Raw genomic sequence first — 18,671 nt, forward strand, 5'->3', positions numbered from 1 at the left:
TGCAGAGAAGGCGTCACGCTTCACTCGTCTTCGCTCTGAACCAGGATCGTCCTCACGCAGCACAAAGTCGCTTTCACCGCTGAACTACAAACTTAACATTTATGACCTGATTTGTTCAATTCGTTTCATCCTCTGGTGCCAGGAAATGAGCCGACTGCAAGTACACACTAATTCTGTCAGGCTAATTATCTGCAGAGTGCACATCCAGTCGTCTTCTCGCTCCTCCTCGGCTCCGTCAAAACGGCGGTCTGAGTGCGCCATGGTGACTGGGGCCCTGGTGCATTGCACATCAGAAGCTTCGGTGAAATGACACAGCCAGTCAGAGAGCAGACATCATCTAACATCAAAGTGTCTGGTTGCTAAGGGACCATCTGTTTCATAATGTACTCTGCTGAAAAGGAAGTGTGCTGAATATGCAGCAGAATTATAAATCTGCCCGACTCCGGGCGCTGCGCTTTAAATCTTTAAAGAAGTGTTGCACCGGCGCTTTTGTCAAAGGCAAAAACGAGACAAAAACAAGCAAACAGACTGAACGTGATGAGGATATTATTTTTTGATTGTCTGCTTTCCTTCAGCAGATGGTGCACAGGCCATGAGACGACTTCCTCTAAAAACACAGGGACAGGACAGCAGCTGCTTCATTTCAGCTTCACCTTCTATGAACAGCAGCTGCTGCACAACAGGACACACCTTTACAAACCTCTGCTTGTCCCTGTCTCTGTCTCTGTCTGTCCCTGTCTGTCCCTGTCTGTCTGTCCCTGCCTGTCCCCGTCTGTCCCTGTCTGTCAGTCCCTGTCTGTTCCTGTCTCTGTCTGTCCCTGTCTGTTCCTGTCTGTCAGTCCCTGTCTGTTCCTGTCTCTGTCTGTCCCTGTCTGTTCCTGTCTCTGTCTGTCCCTGTCTGTTCCTGTCTCTGTCTGTCTGTCCCTGCCTGTCCCCGTCTGTCCCTGTCTGTTCCTGTCTCTGTCTGTCCCTGTCTGTCAGTCCCTGTCTGTTCCTGTCTCTGTCTGTCCCTGTCTGTTCCTGTCTCTGTCTGTCTGTCCCCGTCTGTCCCCGTCTGTCCCTGTCTGTCTGTCCCTGTCTGTCCCTGTCTGTCTGTCTCTGTCTGTCTGTCCCTGTCTCTCTCTCTCTGTCTGTCTCTGTCTGTCTCTGTGTCCCCCGTGTTCTCTTGTTTTTATATCAAGAAGGTGTAATCAGAGAAAATCAGGGTTTTGATATACGGTGATTAGTGTGCAGAGTTGATGTCATGAATTAGGATATGAACACACACACACACACACACACACACACACACACACACACACACACACACAGAACTGAGTTCTTATTAAGGTTTCTCGTCTTGATGAACACAGATCAGTCGGAGCACGATGAGTCAAACAGGTTGGAGAACTGTTCCCACGCCACATATCTGACCACCGACTTCCTCCTCGCCACGGTGCATTCATAACCATCCAGCTGTCCTACTTTTAATGTGTCTGTAGTTTGATTACCTGCTCGGCGTTCATTGGCGGAGCGTGGCGGGCGTCTGGCGCGGCGAGGAGCAGGTCTGAGAGGATGTGGATATCTGCAGTTTGAATCCTTCAGTTTCTGAACTGACCCGATCCCACTGTTGATTCTTTCCGTCTTTGTTTTTTCTGCCGTCTTTATAATAACTGCGTTCAGAATCTCCGGTTTATGAATTTGTTCCCGGGTTGCTCTGCTGAAAATGCTAATGGAGTCATTACTCGCCGTCTGACAGAACCCTGAGCTTCCTCTAAAATCATCGCCCTCTCTCACCGTGCTTTTTCTGTTTCCCCTCCGACCTTGAGAGAAATAAGCAGGGAAGTCATCCGAAGGCAGAAAGATGTGAAGGATGAGACGTTGAGCACGACATCCTGCCGTCAGAATAAATATTCAAGCTGCAGCTCCGAGCTTTTTCCTGCACGGCTTTCATTTAACCCGAAGTCTTAAACCACGTTTACCCAAAACTGTTTCATCGGCCCTCCGCCTCAGCCGCCACGCAGAGAGATATTCAGTGAGTGTGTGTGTGTGTGTGTGGGGGGGGGGGGGCACAAAAAAAATCCGACATATTTCAGCAAAGTGTTTGGAAAGATATAAGTGAAATGTGTGTTTTCTGTTTCAATTATGGTGAGTTAGAATCTGAAGGTAACACCACAGAGAGGTAGCATCACTGAGGTGGCGTCACGTCGTCATTGGATGTCATCTCGGTGAACCGCAGCTCTCTCCCCGGCGCGCCGGGCGGCCACCACGAGGTGACAAAATCACGACCAGAATGAGAAAATAATTGGAAGGTCAGATTTGCAAATGGCCACTCCAGCAGAGAACAAGCTCTTAATTGGTGTAAGGGCCGTTTGGTGAGTTTTCATGCTACGATGTGAAAGCGCTCATTATCCTTTCCGTCTCGCGGAAGCTGCCGTTGCCTAGCAGGCCTCGGCGGGGAAAGCTTCCACTTTCATTCACAATCTTCAGCCGTGATTCATGAAGCTTCTGAGAGTGTTGGAGGGAAATATTCCAGGGTGAGAGGTAAATCTGTGTTTGATAATAACAGGTGTCAAAGTGTTTGCACTTCAGTAACAAGTTGAAGCGTGGAGTTCTTGAGTTAACTTTTCTGTTGGAGTCATCGGGGTGCAGAGCGGGTGCACGGCAGCACGGAGGGATCTCTGACTCTGGATCCTTCTAAAGCCCCCGTATCACCTGCGAGAGCGCCGAGCTCTGCAGAGTGAGTGTCACCCTGCAGGACGAGTCCTTTCATCAAGCCCCCCTCTGAATCTCACCCTGCCATCTGGGGAAACAGATGATACTAATGAGGGACGGCTCCTTGTGTCCTGGCACCAAACACACACACACACACACACACACACACACACTGCTCCCTTTGTGCTGCACTGTCCCTGCTGACCGGGCGTCACAGACACCGCTCATCACGCAAACACAGTGACGGACAGAGGCAGGTACGCCTGACAGTTTAACACACAGCAGCATCATTTTTTATTTCATTGTAACTTTGCTGTTTTTATCTTTTGCTTTGTGAGGTGACCTTGAGAGGTTTGAATAAAATTTAAAAAAAAAAAAAAAAAAAAAAACCATTCTAATGCTTGAAGAGGAACATCGTGATGTTTGTGTCATGATCATGAATCAAATCAGTTTTGTCGTTAAACTCATTCGTGCAAACGCGAGGTGCTTGGAGGCGTGTCTCTGGAGAAGGGCGGAGGCTGCAGTGTGGAGGAGGCGTGGCCTAATAGACCTTTGTTTTGGTTTCTTGCTGGGGCTCAAGGGCGACATCTACTGGATCAAAAAAGTTGTCTTTTCCGTTTTGTGTCATAAAAATAATAATACAATGAGCCTGTAGCCGCTTTTTTAACAGAAACATTTTTTTGTGTTTTATCACCAACGAACCATCGGACGAGCGTTCACTGTCACGTGGATGTGACTTGTGTTTCCGCAGGTCCGTCTTCAGAGTGAGTCACCTTAAAGAGACAGTCTGTCAAAATAAAGGTTTAATTAACCTGTTTCAGTTAAACTTTGTTTGATGTGTGAAACTCTAAAACTTCTGTCAAGTTTGGTTGCAGCAGCAGAAGGTGTTGTTTGCAGACTTTTCTGTTCTTAAAAATAGACTGACAGTTATGGTGAATAGGTGTTGGGTGGGCTGCGGGGGGGAGGGGGGGGGGGGGGGGGGTTACTGGGTTTTGGATTGCTTCTGCAGAAAGTGAAAAGGAGCGACCTCTCGGAGCTGCCGGGGTCAGACAGGGCTAATTAGTCTGCAGCGGCCCCTCAAATTTCTGCCCTGGGATATTAATGAAGCGATCCATAGGAAAGCAGCTGCTCGCCACACAACCCCCCCACCCCCCACCCCCCCTTTCCTCACCACCTCAACAACCCCACCACAACCTCCGTTCCCCCTCGCCCCCCTGCTGCTCAGCGACTACACCTAGGAAGGGCAGCGCTGTGCCAGGGAGGAAGTGTGACAGCTCCGATCGATGGCCCCGGAGCAGGCGGCGGCAGAGCGGAGGGGTGCGGCGTGCAGCTGTGCGTGTGTCGCCATGCCAGGAGAGGGTGACAGCGGCCTGGCTTTGTGTCCTACATCAACAGGAGAATCATTCTTTCCACAATGCTTTGAGGAACGCTCGCCTCGTCTCCATATTTGAGCTATTTCTGCCTCCGCCCTGTGGAGTGTCTGAGTGTTCACCGCCTCCGTCACAGGCAGGATGTCACATCGTCCATGTGTGCACAGCCCCAGTTTTAAATCAACCTGAATTAAGGATGCTACGTCTTTCACATATCTATGAAGTAGCAGCTGGACACACACTGCAAATATCATGCAGACGTTTTCAGTCACAGGAGAGGTTAGAAAGAGGGCGTCATGTTCAAACACGCTGCATCAGAATCATCACAGAGTGAACAACAGGACAGTCAGCTTATCAGCCTGTGTCCGAATCAAACCGTCCGTACATGGAGGAGCGTCTCTTCAGAGGGAATCAAACCGTCCGTACATGGAGGAGCGTCTCTTCAGAGGGAATCAAACCGTCCGTACATGGAGGAGCGTCTCTTCAGAGGGAATCAAACTAACAAAACATTCATCATCATCTTCAGGAAGTCAAACGAGGACAACTGCAACAACTACAAATCCTCCTTTAAAAACGGTGGAAATGCAAATTCCAGATTCCAATTAAGCACCCACAGAAGGAGACAATATAAATAATGAAACTGCAAAAAAAAAAAAAACAAGTTTGAAATCAGCTAATTTTCCAGCCTGGTCAGTTTGCAGAGACAGTGGAGGTGTGGCCGGTGATATTTAATTGGCATCTGCATCGCTCTTCTGCTTAATGATTTGACGCCAATTTGCCGAGTGCAGCCCTTCACCTCGCCCGAGCCTTAACGAGGGGGGACGGATGGACTCCACTTTAAACTAGCTCTTTTTTGTCTCTGTGTAGGAGTTTGGGTTGGTGAGCGGCTCTCCCTCTGAGACAGCGTGCACACGTTGACGGGTCGAGGGACAAATAACATCCATGTGCACTGAAAAGGTCCAGCTGTCTCCCCGTGTGCGTCGCCCAGCCGTGTTCACAAAAAGCAACAATGACAGATTTGATCTCTCCAACCAAACTGCTCGTCACTGTTTCAGTCCGGCTCCTGTCACACCAAAGTGCTTCTTGGACAGTACGCTTACACACAGAAGCTCTCTGCCCTGAGTTCAGCCTGGCAGGCAGCACTTCCTCTCCGCCTGTCAGGCGGCGCTTTGGGAGGTGGCGAGGTGGTGAGGTGGCGAGGTGGAGGAACGTTAGCCAACAGCTAAGATAAAACCAGAAACAAGACTTCTCTCTGTCAAACTATCAGCTCGTCTCATTCAGCCTTAAAGCTGCGTTTTATCTTGAAATACTGGTTTTGAATGCATCCATAATGTTCTCCTTTTATCTGTTAATAAACGGTTCTCATCTGTTTGCACGCCGCTGCTCGGGGACATGCTTTGCCCTATCGCTGCCGTGCACCATGACAATAAAACAGGAATCTTAATTCAGTTAATTAGCCTTGTTAAAGATATCATTGTTGTCATTTTGGATCTAATGCAACCCAGAATCAAAACAGACTGTATTTTATTATCTCACATAATTGCTGCATCCTGCACAACAGCAGGAACCTTTTTATTCAGAGCTGAAATGCATCCGTTTGCATTCCTCACTTCAATCATCGCAGACGTCTGTTGATGTCACTGCGACAGAAAATGACATTTTTCACTTAAACAAATGCCCTTGAATGAGGTGCGGGGGTTAATATTCCCAGAGCGGCGTTTTCCCCTCAAGGCAGAGGCGTCATTTAGCTCTTTTCAGGCCGAGGTCTTCGGAGATGAATTTAGCAGAGTGAAATCTCTGTCTCGTTACGCCTCTGACAGCTTATTCAGCACACATCTCGTGTGACTGCGGGGAGACCTGAGACGCCGCCGGAGGCCAGCGGGCCAAAGTGAAGGAGAGCACCTTCTGCGATGGAAGCAAGAGGTCGCTGAATGAATACAGAACGAGTCACAGGGGTCCACGAGCACTGCACCGAGGAGTCTTCAGGATAATGATGAAGGGGAGGAAACATTCAGATCGACGGAGAACTAATAAAAATGACATTTAAATTCACAGGTGAGACGTGGCTTTAAAAGAATACAGATTGTTTCTCTGAGCACACTGTGACGATCACCAGCAGCTTCTTCCTCGCGTCACATTTTACAGATGTCGTGTTCTGCCCTCCGTCCATCTTCACACACGCCTGGAACTTTTTCTCCCGTTGATTGACTTTTACCTTTCCTCGGCCGGCGTGCAGGACCGAGGCGGGGGAACTCAAACCCCTGCTGGTGACAGGGTTAACCCTTGAGCTCTCGTACACAGTGCTGTGTCGTGGTTCATGACTAATTGAACACTATTGATTCTCAGTTCTGGAGGTGACAATAATGAGGTCACATATCAGGCGAGCTGTGAGGACAGAGAACACACACACACACACACACACACAGGACAGGGTTCCTCTGACTTGCACGCTGCATGATAGCATCACATATCCTCTGTCTCTGGCAGCTCTCCTTATCTGCCTCGCTGTCAATACAGACAACCGTCTGCTCGGCGGGGGCACGAGGCCGTATTGACATTCAGCTCAAACCCACAGCTCTGAGTGGAGTCCGGGGTGTAGCGCATGAATTATGCATGCCTTGACGCCAGGGTGCTGAGCAACACCAGTGCCATCATAATTGAAACAATTGAAAAGACAATACCAGATGGGTCAATAATGAGACAGCAGGAGGGGGAAACTTGATCCGGACGCTCCCCTGCTCGCCCTGCCAACATAACCACGGCGCACACGGAGGGGACCTTTACCGACACGTCCTGGTCCCCGAGCGAGCACAGACACATGCTGCAGAACATGCTGGATGGTGTGTGTGTGTGTGTGTGTGTACTACAGCTTGGCTGCAGTATCGGTGGCTTCTTTCCATCACAAATCAAACATGTCAAAGTTCCTGCAGAAGCGGCGGGTAAGAAAACTTTGTGGATCGGTAACAAACGCCAGAAACAATCGCTGGGTGTTGTTTGTCAAACGGCCTGTCGCCTCGGATCAGCTCTCTTCACATTATTCACTGGTGTCTGCAGAAAAAACATCGGCAGGTGACTGATCCTCCCCTCCAGCTCTGCACTTTCATAAATCCATACTGAGGGCTCCCAGCAGATCCGTTACACTCACTGGTCTCCCGGCCGGAGGAAGGACTCAAGGTGATCACCATAAAAGGACATATCTCACCTCGCGGTGCCTCGAAAACAACCCGGGAAACATCCGCACCGCGGGCCGGGCCGGCGTCCGTCAGAGAGCGAACACACAGACCTGAGGACGTGTTTGATATCAGTCATTATTTACAGGATCAATTTCAGGTTTCCTTTCTGAACGCACGTCGGAGGAGAGCGACTTCTTTCCCCCTGATTGTTGTTCGCTGAGTTTATCTCCACATGAAGCAGCTTTAAGGAGATCACACAATAATCCTGGATATTGAATTGAATACATTTAAAACACTCAGCATCCTGTGCTATGATCGCACATATTCACAGTATACAGTTGTGCAGTAAGCTCCACAGTGCCGAGCTGTTTTATTGTTCATTTGCAAAGAGCAGCTTTATAATAAAGAGAAGTAACTTCATCAGAGTGAATCCAAACTGCTCCACAGAGATGTGCAGGCTGTGCATGACGTGTCTGTCTCCATGACAACAGTGTGTTGACCACGGCCGCGAGGAGGACGACACGGCAACGCTACGGAGAACATTCTACATTTGGTGAAGAACGCCGGTGACGTCAGTATGCTGAGCTTTTTCTCCACTTCGATAAAAACATCGACTTATTTCAGTTTTTTCCGCTGGAGCTCAGAAACAAAACAAAGAAAGACGTTTGATTTGGTGTTTGTGTGAAGAAATAACACATAAATACATTTAGTGTAGATTTACCATCAAGACAATGAATCAGCTGCAAACATTAAACCTAATGAACTGCTGCTCACTGATGAAGACTTCTAATGAAAATGTTTCTTAAAGTTTGAAAACAGATTGGATCCTTTCCGAACGTCTGACGACCTTAATGAGTCATTTATTGAATTTCCCTCAGGATCAATAAAGTATCTATCTATCTATCTTATGTGTTTTAAAGGGCCGAGGAGTCCTGCACACTAAGTGACGATTGAGACGTCACTTAGACGGCGGCACGCACACATCTGGGAAACATCCAACACCGAAATGTTGTCAAAAAGAACTTTTATTTGCCGTTTTTATGGAGTCTCATTTCCTTATTTCTCAAACGTGGCGCCCCTGGAAGCCGAACACAGACTCCTGTGTGTTGGTCCCGTTCCCCATTAGAGTTTATGGGGAGCCATATGCACTTTTATGGGAGGGTTAATGGTGTTTAAGGAGCACAGAGCAGGTCCAAATCCACAGAACCAACCGTGGAGATACACACAGGTCATGTGACTGCATTTAAGAACTAAGGAGGATAAACTCCACTAACAGGCGACCCAGGTCCCCCTCCCCCTTTTATCTCCAGCAGTGGGATTCTGGGATGTGAAGTGAAAAAAAAAAACAGTCAAACCTGTCAACGTTTACAATCTTAAAAGCCTAATGAGTGGAAGTAACCATAGCGATTTAGCAACTTGAACATCAAAGAGCGGGGAACAACGACTTCGGCAGGCTGCGTTCATGCATAATTAGCTGTGAAAATGGCACTACAGGAGTCTGTGACTCCCTCTGCTTAATTAGTTTTTATCCCTTCCTCTTGGACGAGAGGTAAACAAAGACATCAGATTGAAAAACGTTGCTTTTTCTTTCCAAGACAACAACACGGAGACGTGAGCGTGGATCGCTCCGGTGTCGTGCGTGGCCAACGAGCTGGTCACAGTCACAGCGCGAGGAAGTCTGCAGATAAACAGTCGCTCCTTAAAAACAACTTCACATTTCTACACCTGATCGCAGCAGTCACACATCAACATGATAGAAGACGGGCGTGTCCATCCGTAAGACGTTCTGTGCTGTTGACTCTTGTCAATAGTTTGGGATGAAGGCTCTGATCAGAGCCTCTGGTATCCTCCCTCAGTCCTTCCACAGATGATGTAAGTGTTGGCGTGAGGAAGAAACACACAAATAAAAGCAAAGACTCACTCGGGTTGGAAATGAAAACGAGCGGAGTTATACGGAAAAGAAATCCAGTGTGAATGTGTGTGAATGTGTGTGTGAGTCCTGACTGTCTACAGTGAGGGAGAAGCTGGAGTCCTGCTGGCTGTGTTGTTGTCAGAGCTGTGTTTACATGGACGGGACGGCCGGCTTCAGCATGGAGGAGGCGGATCAAAAAGTCAATAAAAAAGTATGATCCCCGTCCTTCAGCTTAAATATATTCAGACACGTCATCACTCTGCGTCATTATGTTTTTATTTTAGCCATGGATAAGTCAGTGGGTCACATGAACCTCTCAGGGTTGTTTGTATCTTTTTGCAGATGATTTTCAATGTTAAAAAGTGAAACATAAAAAAAATACTGAAATCTTCTGCTGAAAGTGAATATTTGTTCAGCGAGGCTCCTTTCTGACGTGCTTGTGGACGAATGTTGGGTCCACTCACTTCATGATGTCCCAGGGGTGGTGTCTCAATCTTTATTAGGAGGAAAAGTGTGTGTGTGTGTGTGTGTGTGTGTGTGTGTGTGTGTGTGTGTGCGTGTTAGTGCTCCACCTCTGGGTGATGAGCCCTCTGTATAACACAGCCTTCATTATTCCAGTGCTTCTCTGGGACAGATGGGGGGGCAGGACTGCATTAGAGCTGCTGCCACATTCCACTTCCAACCTGACCTTCCAGCGGTCCCACTTTATCTGCCACCCGAAAGCCCCCTCCCCATGCATCACTGTCACTCTGGGGCTCAGACATGTCTTACTAAGGCCCCCCCCCCCCCCCCCCCCTGCAGCAGAACAGCCCATCCACCACACAGGCTGTGGCTGCTTTTGCACCCCATTACTCTAAAGGCCTCTCAATTCCCATTTTCACCCTTTTTTTTGGGGGGGGGGGGGGGGGGGGGGGGGACCACCTCACTTTCATTCAGCTTGTGTTTACCCGATCAGTCAAGATGCCCCCCCCCCTCATTCTAGTTTCCTGGTGATGAATGACCGTTGGCTGTCTCACTGACAGCTCAGCAGCTGATGCCACATAATTACAGTATCACCGTTTAGGCAAAATTACCAAATTACTGCAGTCCTCAAGAGGCCTGGAGACTGACAGGCCGGCCAACAAAGGAAACACAAATAAGTGAAAGAGGGGCACATGGAGGACTACTTGGGTTTTTATAGAGCGGCAGTAAAATTAGGTTTGTTCTGTTCCTTGAGAGTGCACTCTTTACAACCAGCGAGCAGCCAGAGAGCGAGTTGATTAGCCCGGAGCAGCAGAGGCACTTTTCCCCTCATAAATAATGCCAGCAAACATCTGGCCTCTCCTTGATATCCTATCTTTCCTTTTCAAACCCAATTTATTCAATCATTAATAAATCTGGAAATTCTGCAGATTTTAACCACAAAGATTTTTTAATGTTTTTTATCCTAACAGCAAGGTCTCTCCGTGATCTTTTATTCATTCAAGGTTTGGTGCTTTACTTTTTCAGTAATGTTGCTAAAGACTGCTTTGTTTGATTACGGCTCTCCACCTCTGTGATCAGTCAGCCAATCAGCGAGCTGCTCTCCACCTCTGTGATCAGTCAGCCAATCAGAGAGCTGCTCTCCACCTCTGTGATCAGTCAGCCAATCAAAGAGCTGCTCTCTTCCTCTGTGATCAGTCAGCCAATCAGAGAGCTGCTCTCTTCCTGTGTGATCAGTCAGCCAATCAGAGAGCTGCTCTCTTCCTCTGTGATCAGTCAGCCAATCAGAGAGCTGCTCTCTTCCTGTGTGATCATGAAGGAAACCTGCTGTGTTGAAGCTTCTCTGACAACAATGCAGCAGCCAGTATGTCCTCCTTCTAACTTTAGATTCTGCTCCTGAATGCTCTGGATCTGATTGGACCAGAGAAGGTAGGCGGGGCTTTGAAGGCCGTTTTGGACGTCCCTGGGTTTGTCAGACATGAGAGCAGTTATCAGGGGAGCTCTCTGCACATCCAAATGGATTTAACCTTGTTTGATCTTGTAAGTTTCTTCTTCTGCTTCTCACACTGTTTCTGATTTTTAGTATTTATTTGTTGACCAATCAGCACAAAGATGAACCCTCTTGCTTCTTTAACTACTAAGTTTTATTCTGACCCTCAAACTATCTAACATGTGAGAAAGTATCCCGAGCTGACGCCATAATAAGTGACAGACAGTGACTGAGGTTCCAGACTGAAAACACTCCAAACAAGGCCGTCTGTCTGAGAAAGTCTGCGGTCGACCCCCATCTGGAAGTGACAAAGTGACATTTATGATGTGAGTGCTAACAGTGAGCAGCGGAGACGCTGTTGACTTAGCGCAGGGTCCGTCTGAGACTTTGATTGCCGTCAGAGTTGAGTCAAAGCCGACTAATTTATCTCCCACAACAAAGGATTTCTTTCACGCTCGTCTTGAACGCCAGCGGAGCGGTGAGAAAGAAACACCTTGGAATAGTCACGCCGCGCTGATTTGATTCATTAGGTGGAGATAAAGTACAGTCTGTTCTGTCGTCTGCCATGTTGGCTATTTCATTTTGTTAAAAGCAAGGCTGACGTGGTTAACAACTCACTACCTGTGCAGGAAAACCTCGTAAAACGTGTTAGCTTTTATAATTCAGTGTTGAATGATCGCGGCCCTTTTGAAGTCTGCAGAAACTCAATAAACCTGAGAACATAAAACTCTTCATCGTGAACTGAAGAGAACCTGATGATCAGCATCAGATCCGTACATTCGCTGCAGAGAGGAAGTCACAGGACTTGTGATGACCCTTCAGGTCATTGTTGAAATGTTTGAAAGAAGCTGCAGGAGACATTTTAAACGCATGAGAAGAATTCATCAGGAAAGCAGAAAGCAGCACATCCTTCCTGCCCGTCGGCCATCCCGACATGTCAGCTCGTCTGCATGTGACGGGACAAAAGAGCGCTTTGGATAAACAAGCCGGGCAGAATGATAATGTTCCAGGGAGTAATTTAATCAGAATGGGCTGTATGTCACTTACTAATAGAGGGTACTTTGCTGTGATTTATCTGTGTTTGCTGAGTGGAGAGAGACGGCCCGGGCTCCCAGATTAAATAGGGCATGGGAAAGACTCCTCGCGCTATCAAGACGGAGGATTTATCACAGGCTGATGATTAGTATTATTAGCACAGGTGCAGTTACAGTAAACACCAGAGACTCCCTGTGTTTTGTCCTGAAAGGGAGCAGGAGATAAAGAAGGAGCCGGGCTGAAAGTGGGCTGAGTTTCCCCGAGGTGTTTGCTCTCGCTACGCAGCTCCAACTTCCACTGCAGAAAACTTGGATCCTCGCGCAAACATTCAAAGTCAAAAGGGAAAAACAGCTGCTCATGTTATTAAGATTATTATTGTCATTGCAGTCCGTACTTTCGTGTATGATTCAAACCACCGTCGAGAAACAATTAAAGAAACTCCCAAACGAACAACCGAGACTGTCTGAATTACTGGAGATGCTCTGCTGCAATCAGTGGTGCAGATTCACAATGTCTTGTGCTGAAGGTTAAGCAGAGGCGTCCGATGCTGTTAAAGGGAACACGGGGTGTAAAAGCTGTTAAACAGAGCAAACAGGAAGTATGGATTCACTGGATACAGGAAGCAAGCAGCGAGCAGGAAATAAATAAGAGGGCTGTGTGTGGTGGTGATGGAGCTGGAGTGGAGCTGGAGTGGAGCTCGGCCTTTGTGGAGACAGAGAGCCGGCTGAGCGTGCTCAGAGTATCTGCTTTTAGATCAGAGAGTAATCACAGATGTGTCTCCATGATGCGGGCTTGCTGTTGTGTCTTCACTCTGCACCGTCAGGAAGGACGGAGGCGATCCTCCCAAGACTTACATCTAAAAACTAAAGATTGTTCAGCGCTGCAGGTCGAGCTATCTGCCTCACAAGCATCATCCTGTAAACCTTTCACTGAGCTCCTTTTTCATTCTTCTGCATCAAATATAAAACAAAACAATCAGCCTCAATCCGAGTTAAAAAAAAAAGTGTTTTAGTGTATTTTACTTTTATACTTTGACCCATCTGTTAACATGGAGGAGGCGGAGCTTATGAGTTATACTGCAGCCAGAAGAGGAACTATGCAGGGGAGTTCACACCACTGTACTCTGAAGGCGGAGCTAAAGGCTCCTCTTCACTTAGCCGCAAAGGCTAACGCTGCTCCTTTGAATGTCCACGAAATAATAAACAACATAAACAAACATCGAGTTCGAGGAATTAAAATAGTTCTTTGTTGCTGCTGTGAGGAATCATTAGGGGGGGGGGCTCTGTGAGGAAGTTCCTGCGGCCTCGTGATACAAGCCGAGGAAAAAGTGGTTCTTCCCTTTAAGTGTAAAGTTGAAGTTAAAGAAGAATATTTTGACTTCATGAATAAAGATTAGAATAGAAAGAGGCCTTGTTATGACAGCAACACGAGGAAACTAAATGTTGGCCCTTCTTTGTTCTCTCTAAATATGATGCATTATTTAGAGCATATACTTAGAGCTGGGAGAAGAACGGAGGGCGAGGAGAAGCAAAACAATAAACAGCACAAATGTTGTGAACTGTCACTGTGAAGTCGCCCCGGGGAGGAAAAACTAAACTGGGTAAAAGATTTGAGATGAAAACACTCGACGTCTATCTGCCAGCTCCTCTGGGACATTCACTTTCTAACGCAGACCTCCAGTCTGAACCCGGGACACTTTGGAGGTCTGCTGTGACAGGCCGGCCTCAAACCTGCGAGTGCACATTAACCTGCTGAACGTTATTAGTGTGAACCTGTGGACCTGCATAATAACCGTGAGACTCGCACGACCTCAGATCGTCCTCAGGTGTGTCAAACATTCAGATCATTATGAAGCCCCGAGACACACACACACACACACACACACACACACACACACACACACACACACACACACACACACACACACACACACACACACACACACACACACACACACACACACACACACACACACACACACACACACACACACACACACACACACACACACACACACACACACACACACACACACACATAGGTTTCAGGAAACAAGAGGAGTAAGAAAACAAAAGCACATTAGCATTTCTCAGTAGCTCGTATTTACTCTCCAGCAGAGGAGAGAGAGAACTGTCCTCTGACTCTGGAAACTACAGACGATAATATGGACCAATCACAGACTCTCTTTTAGGTGTGAAAACGGGACAGTCTTGCTGATAATCTCTTCTCATTTTCAGGTGTGTGTAAACACAACTGTCTGGTGTCTATCAGGCAAACATATCGTGATCTCATTTTTCGACATAATGCATACTTAAGACTTCAACGTGCGGATAATTAAACTATCTTTGGTAACTCTGCACCACATCCTCCGACAGCAGAACCATAAATACGGGACGAGGCTTGTTCCACTTGACATCATTTTTTCATTTGATCATTAATCTACCAGCAGATGAGTAGCTCGTCGAACACGAGGGCAAATAGACAATTTCCTCGTCAATTTGATGTAGCAGACAATTTTTGGGAGTCTTTCCGCTATGGTAGGCGGGTAATTACTGTCATTGATTAATAATCCTGGGCCGGCCCTTCTAATAATCAGTCCCAGATGTGCTCGGCCCGCTTAAAGGAAAGGCTCATTTGCCACTGGGATACACAACCCAGACTGCTCAGTGAGATGTAATGGAGAGCAATTTTCTCGTCTGAAGAAACGAAGGAGGAAAGAAGGCGGGTCATTTTCCGTCCCCGAGAGCATCAAGTCTCCAAACTCTGATTTCATCTCCTCTGCAGCGAGCAGCGAGGAAGCGTTTCATCACTTCAGCGGTTATTCTGGGTCTCCTGCTTAAACTGTAATTCCTCTATTTGTTACAAAAATAACAAAGTGACCAGCTGAAGCTTCAGCACACTGCAGGTGACGCCTTCTAAACACAGTGAAGACTGTGAGGACTGTCTCCAGTGAAGGACGGCTCATTTCAAAGACTGCCGGGGGTTCAGACTCACGTCAAGTCCAAATACCGAAAAACTCTGATTGACTTCGTTGCAATCATGTGCAGAGGAATGGATTTCAGAGGAGAGGGTCCGTCCTCGGAGAGACGAATGTGTTTTTAGAAAAAACGCTTGGGTTGAGGAAACGGCGGGTAGAAAAAGCGTCAGATGGAAACACGGAGCGCTGCCAGGATGTAAACGGTAAATGGTCCATCTGTCTGCGTTCTCCTCACTCTTGGAAGAATAGACGAGCCACCATCTGCAGATCTGTGTCAGCAGAAGCTATTTCGCCCCAAATGAGAATGTGATTGAACATAGACTCCATGGAGACCTGCAGGAAGACATTTTGTGTCCGTCTCAAACTGACATCTTCTCAGAGCCAGATGCAAAGTTACCCCGTCCGTGAAAACTCCCACGTGACCCTTTTCTTTTTTCATGATGACCACGATGTTCCTTCAGCTGTTTCCCTCTGCTAACACACAGACAGACACAACACTCTCAAAGTATCTCGGACTCAAACCCATTCTCTCTCAGCCACCTGTTTTTCATTTCATCTTTCTCTCCTCGCCCTCTCCTCCGAAAAATGACACCAGGCCATTTGCTCGAGTCAATCATTCAATTATACAAATATTAAAATTAATTTCGTGTCAGTTTTAATCATTTGATGCATTAAGCTTTAGCCACAGCAGCTCATGAGCATACCATTAACTTTTTAATGACTCTAATACAGTCTGTGTTTCCAGCGAGCGCTTTGACCCTTTCTGTCGACGCCCACATTCCCCGAGCCGTCGTCCATCTCAAACCCGTCGTGCTGTTTGTTGCCTTGCTTTCATAATCAGGGGGGTGGACAGACGGGTGTTTGTGATGCCGTAAACAGAAGCGATGGTGTTTCATAATGTGAGTGTAGGTGGAACAAAAAGGAGGCAGAAAATTAATGGAAAGAGAAGAGGAATCCACATGTTGGATTCTTTGGGGACGAGCGAGACGTGTGGAGAGCGAGCGGCTGATGAGAGGAGGATACGGCTGGAAGTGAAGATAGCTCCAATATGAGACGGCGTCGCATCCCTCAATGTGTAACAAGGTATGAGCAGAGAGAGAGACGATGTTTGGCTCAGAGATAATTACAATAACAGCAACACGCTGGCAGCATGATTGCTCCCAGGTGACATCGCAGGTTATTAAATTGTCACGTTGCACCCTGTTTTTCGGGGGCGTGCACGCGCTCGAGGCCGGCCGCCTACCAGAGTGACTCACAGTTTATCTGCTCCATTTGTTTGACATCTTTACGACATGGCGTATTAACGCAACCTAATTTCATCTGGGCCTCAATGTCTTCTCAGGGCCGTCTCACGGAAATCCTTCAGGGTTAGGTTAGCCCTGCTGGGACGCCTGTCTCGACCGAATTACACCAAGTGACTCTTCTCCTTTCTTCCATCATGGTTTAAGTTTGCAGGAGAGGCAGAACTTTAAAAGTGACACACTGCTATAGAAGTTCAACATTATGAGATAATAAAAACAATGCAAACCTTCGGATGACGTGCAGCCTGACAGTAGGAGTCATGTGATCCGTTAGCAGAATAAACCAGGGCTGAAATATCAATCAAATTATGCAACTAATTGCTCCATGAATGTCTTTGTTTGTGTGCAGATGACACTCCCATCCAGCCAAAGAACAAGCACCCGTCACATTAATTATCCTTCCTATAACGAGCCCCCAATATCTGACTAATGAGTTTGCAGGAATAATAAATTATGATTTCAGTGTTTTTATTGGATCTCCTTTGTTTTTGGGAAAGGGCGCCTGTGATGGTGTGCAGGTATGAGAACGTATTCACATGTAGGCGTGTGTGTGTCTGTGGGACGCAGGTGTGGACACAGGAGTGTGTCAAAGTTATCCCAGAAGGATAATCACTGAAATCACTGCCATCGATTTGAGATTTGGGGAATAAATTGCATCGCATTGAAAACACAGAGAGATCATCTCTCGACCTCTGAAGGTGAGATAATGAGTCAGCACAGAGACGCAGAGTAGATATAAGCTCCACACACCTGGGCGTAATCAAAGCCCATCAGTCACGCACACACACACACACACACACACACACTCTACCTGATCTCCTTGAGCAGACAATTATTCAAACGTCACACAAACTTTGGGCCTCGTTCACAAACATCTGACTAAGATTTCTCTCCAACACTCGTCGAAGTAAAAACCTGAGAGAAGTCTCGAGCAGGTTCACAAAGCTGTGCTTTAAATAAGTTGTTGTTGCTTGTTGTTGCTAGAATTTCCCTCAGGATCAATAAAGTATCTATCTATTATTTTAGCCTTGTTTTTTCTTTCACACCAAAACAAATTCCTCGTATATGTAAAAGTACTTGGCAATAAAAAACAACGATTCTGATTCTAATTGGAATAAAATGTTTGAATGTCTGAACTGTGGTGATTCTTACCTGAGTGTCGAGTTTGTCCTCAGACTTTCACATGATGACGTTTAAAACAAACATTGCATGACTGACATAGAAGCTGAACAAAACCAGCACATGTCTCACTCCCTCCTCACTCTGTGGACGACATCGTGCACTCATTTCAAAACATCTAAAACATGTCAGACACTGCAGGCTCACTCGCAGGCGCTGACGTAAAGCGTGCAGCTTAACGCCAGCCGAGGATCGACAGGGAGTGAGTCCAGACACTCGGCATGTGTGAAGAGCGCTCTGTGGATTTGCTTCAACTCACCCCAGACAAAGAAACCAGAAAGAAACTGAACTTGCTTCAAAGAGCAGATTTCCTCCTGAGAGACCTGAGTGACCTCAGAGTGAGAGGCGTGAGCAGGTGTGCAAAAACAACAGCACAGTGCTCGTGTCCATTTAAATGGTTCTCTGAATCAGTGCGACCCCCGTGTAGTCCAGCAGCCGGTTCAGGAGCCTCAGGTTTGGATGAAAGTCTCATTGTGTAAACAACCCTGTAATGTTTAAACGCTGGCTAACAGCTCATGCAGCCTGGATGGCAGCGCCTTGATTAGAGGAAGTTCCTGCGGGGCTTTCACTGCACACAGAATGGAACAAACAGAGAAAATCACAATGACTGGTACTCACATCTTGCAGGGAGATCGTAGCCGCAGGTGATCTTGGCTTTGCCGGTTTCACAGCCATTTAGTGAGTGGCACTCATCATAGAGACAGGACCCCGCCGCTTTGTGTATGCAGCCGTCGACTGAAACACAAACACACACACACACACACACACAGAAAAGAGAGGTGAGGCATGTGGAAGAATCAAGCTACGCTCGTTAGCAGTTAGTCGAAACAAACAGACGTTTACAGAAGATGACGGAGGAGCCGGCGGCGCTGCTCGATGATGATGATGATGCTGATGATGATGATGTCATTCTTTCTGCTGCACTAATTGATTTGTATTAACAGCACAGTTTACGCTGCAACAGAACAAACTTCCCTCCTGAAGTTGGGACCAGTTGCAGATGTGCGAGACGGCGTCAGTCAGCGACGTCCTGACGCCACGTCTTTACTGTACGTCAAAGCCTTCTTCGTGGGATTATA

At 47.3% G+C, this 18,671-nt stretch overlaps 1 protein-coding gene across 1 annotated transcript in view; it reads right to left on the minus strand.

The window, feature by feature from the left end:
* LOC306835992 (uncharacterized protein) overlaps positions 1 to 18,323 on the minus strand; it is a 242,486-nt gene extending 224,163 nt beyond the window's left edge. Inside the window, exon 1 of the mRNA XM_079362844.1 lies at positions 18,211 to 18,323. The gene's annotated coding sequence lies outside the window, so the exon portion shown is untranslated. The remainder of the gene's footprint in view (positions 1 to 18,210) is intronic.
* Between the last annotated feature and the right edge of the window lie 348 nt (positions 18,324 to 18,671).

The sequence above is a fragment of the Symphodus melops genome (genome assembly GCF_947650265.1).
Source record: "Symphodus melops genome assembly, chromosome: 15".
Taxonomy (NCBI): domain Eukaryota; kingdom Metazoa; phylum Chordata; class Actinopteri; order Labriformes; family Labridae; genus Symphodus; species Symphodus melops.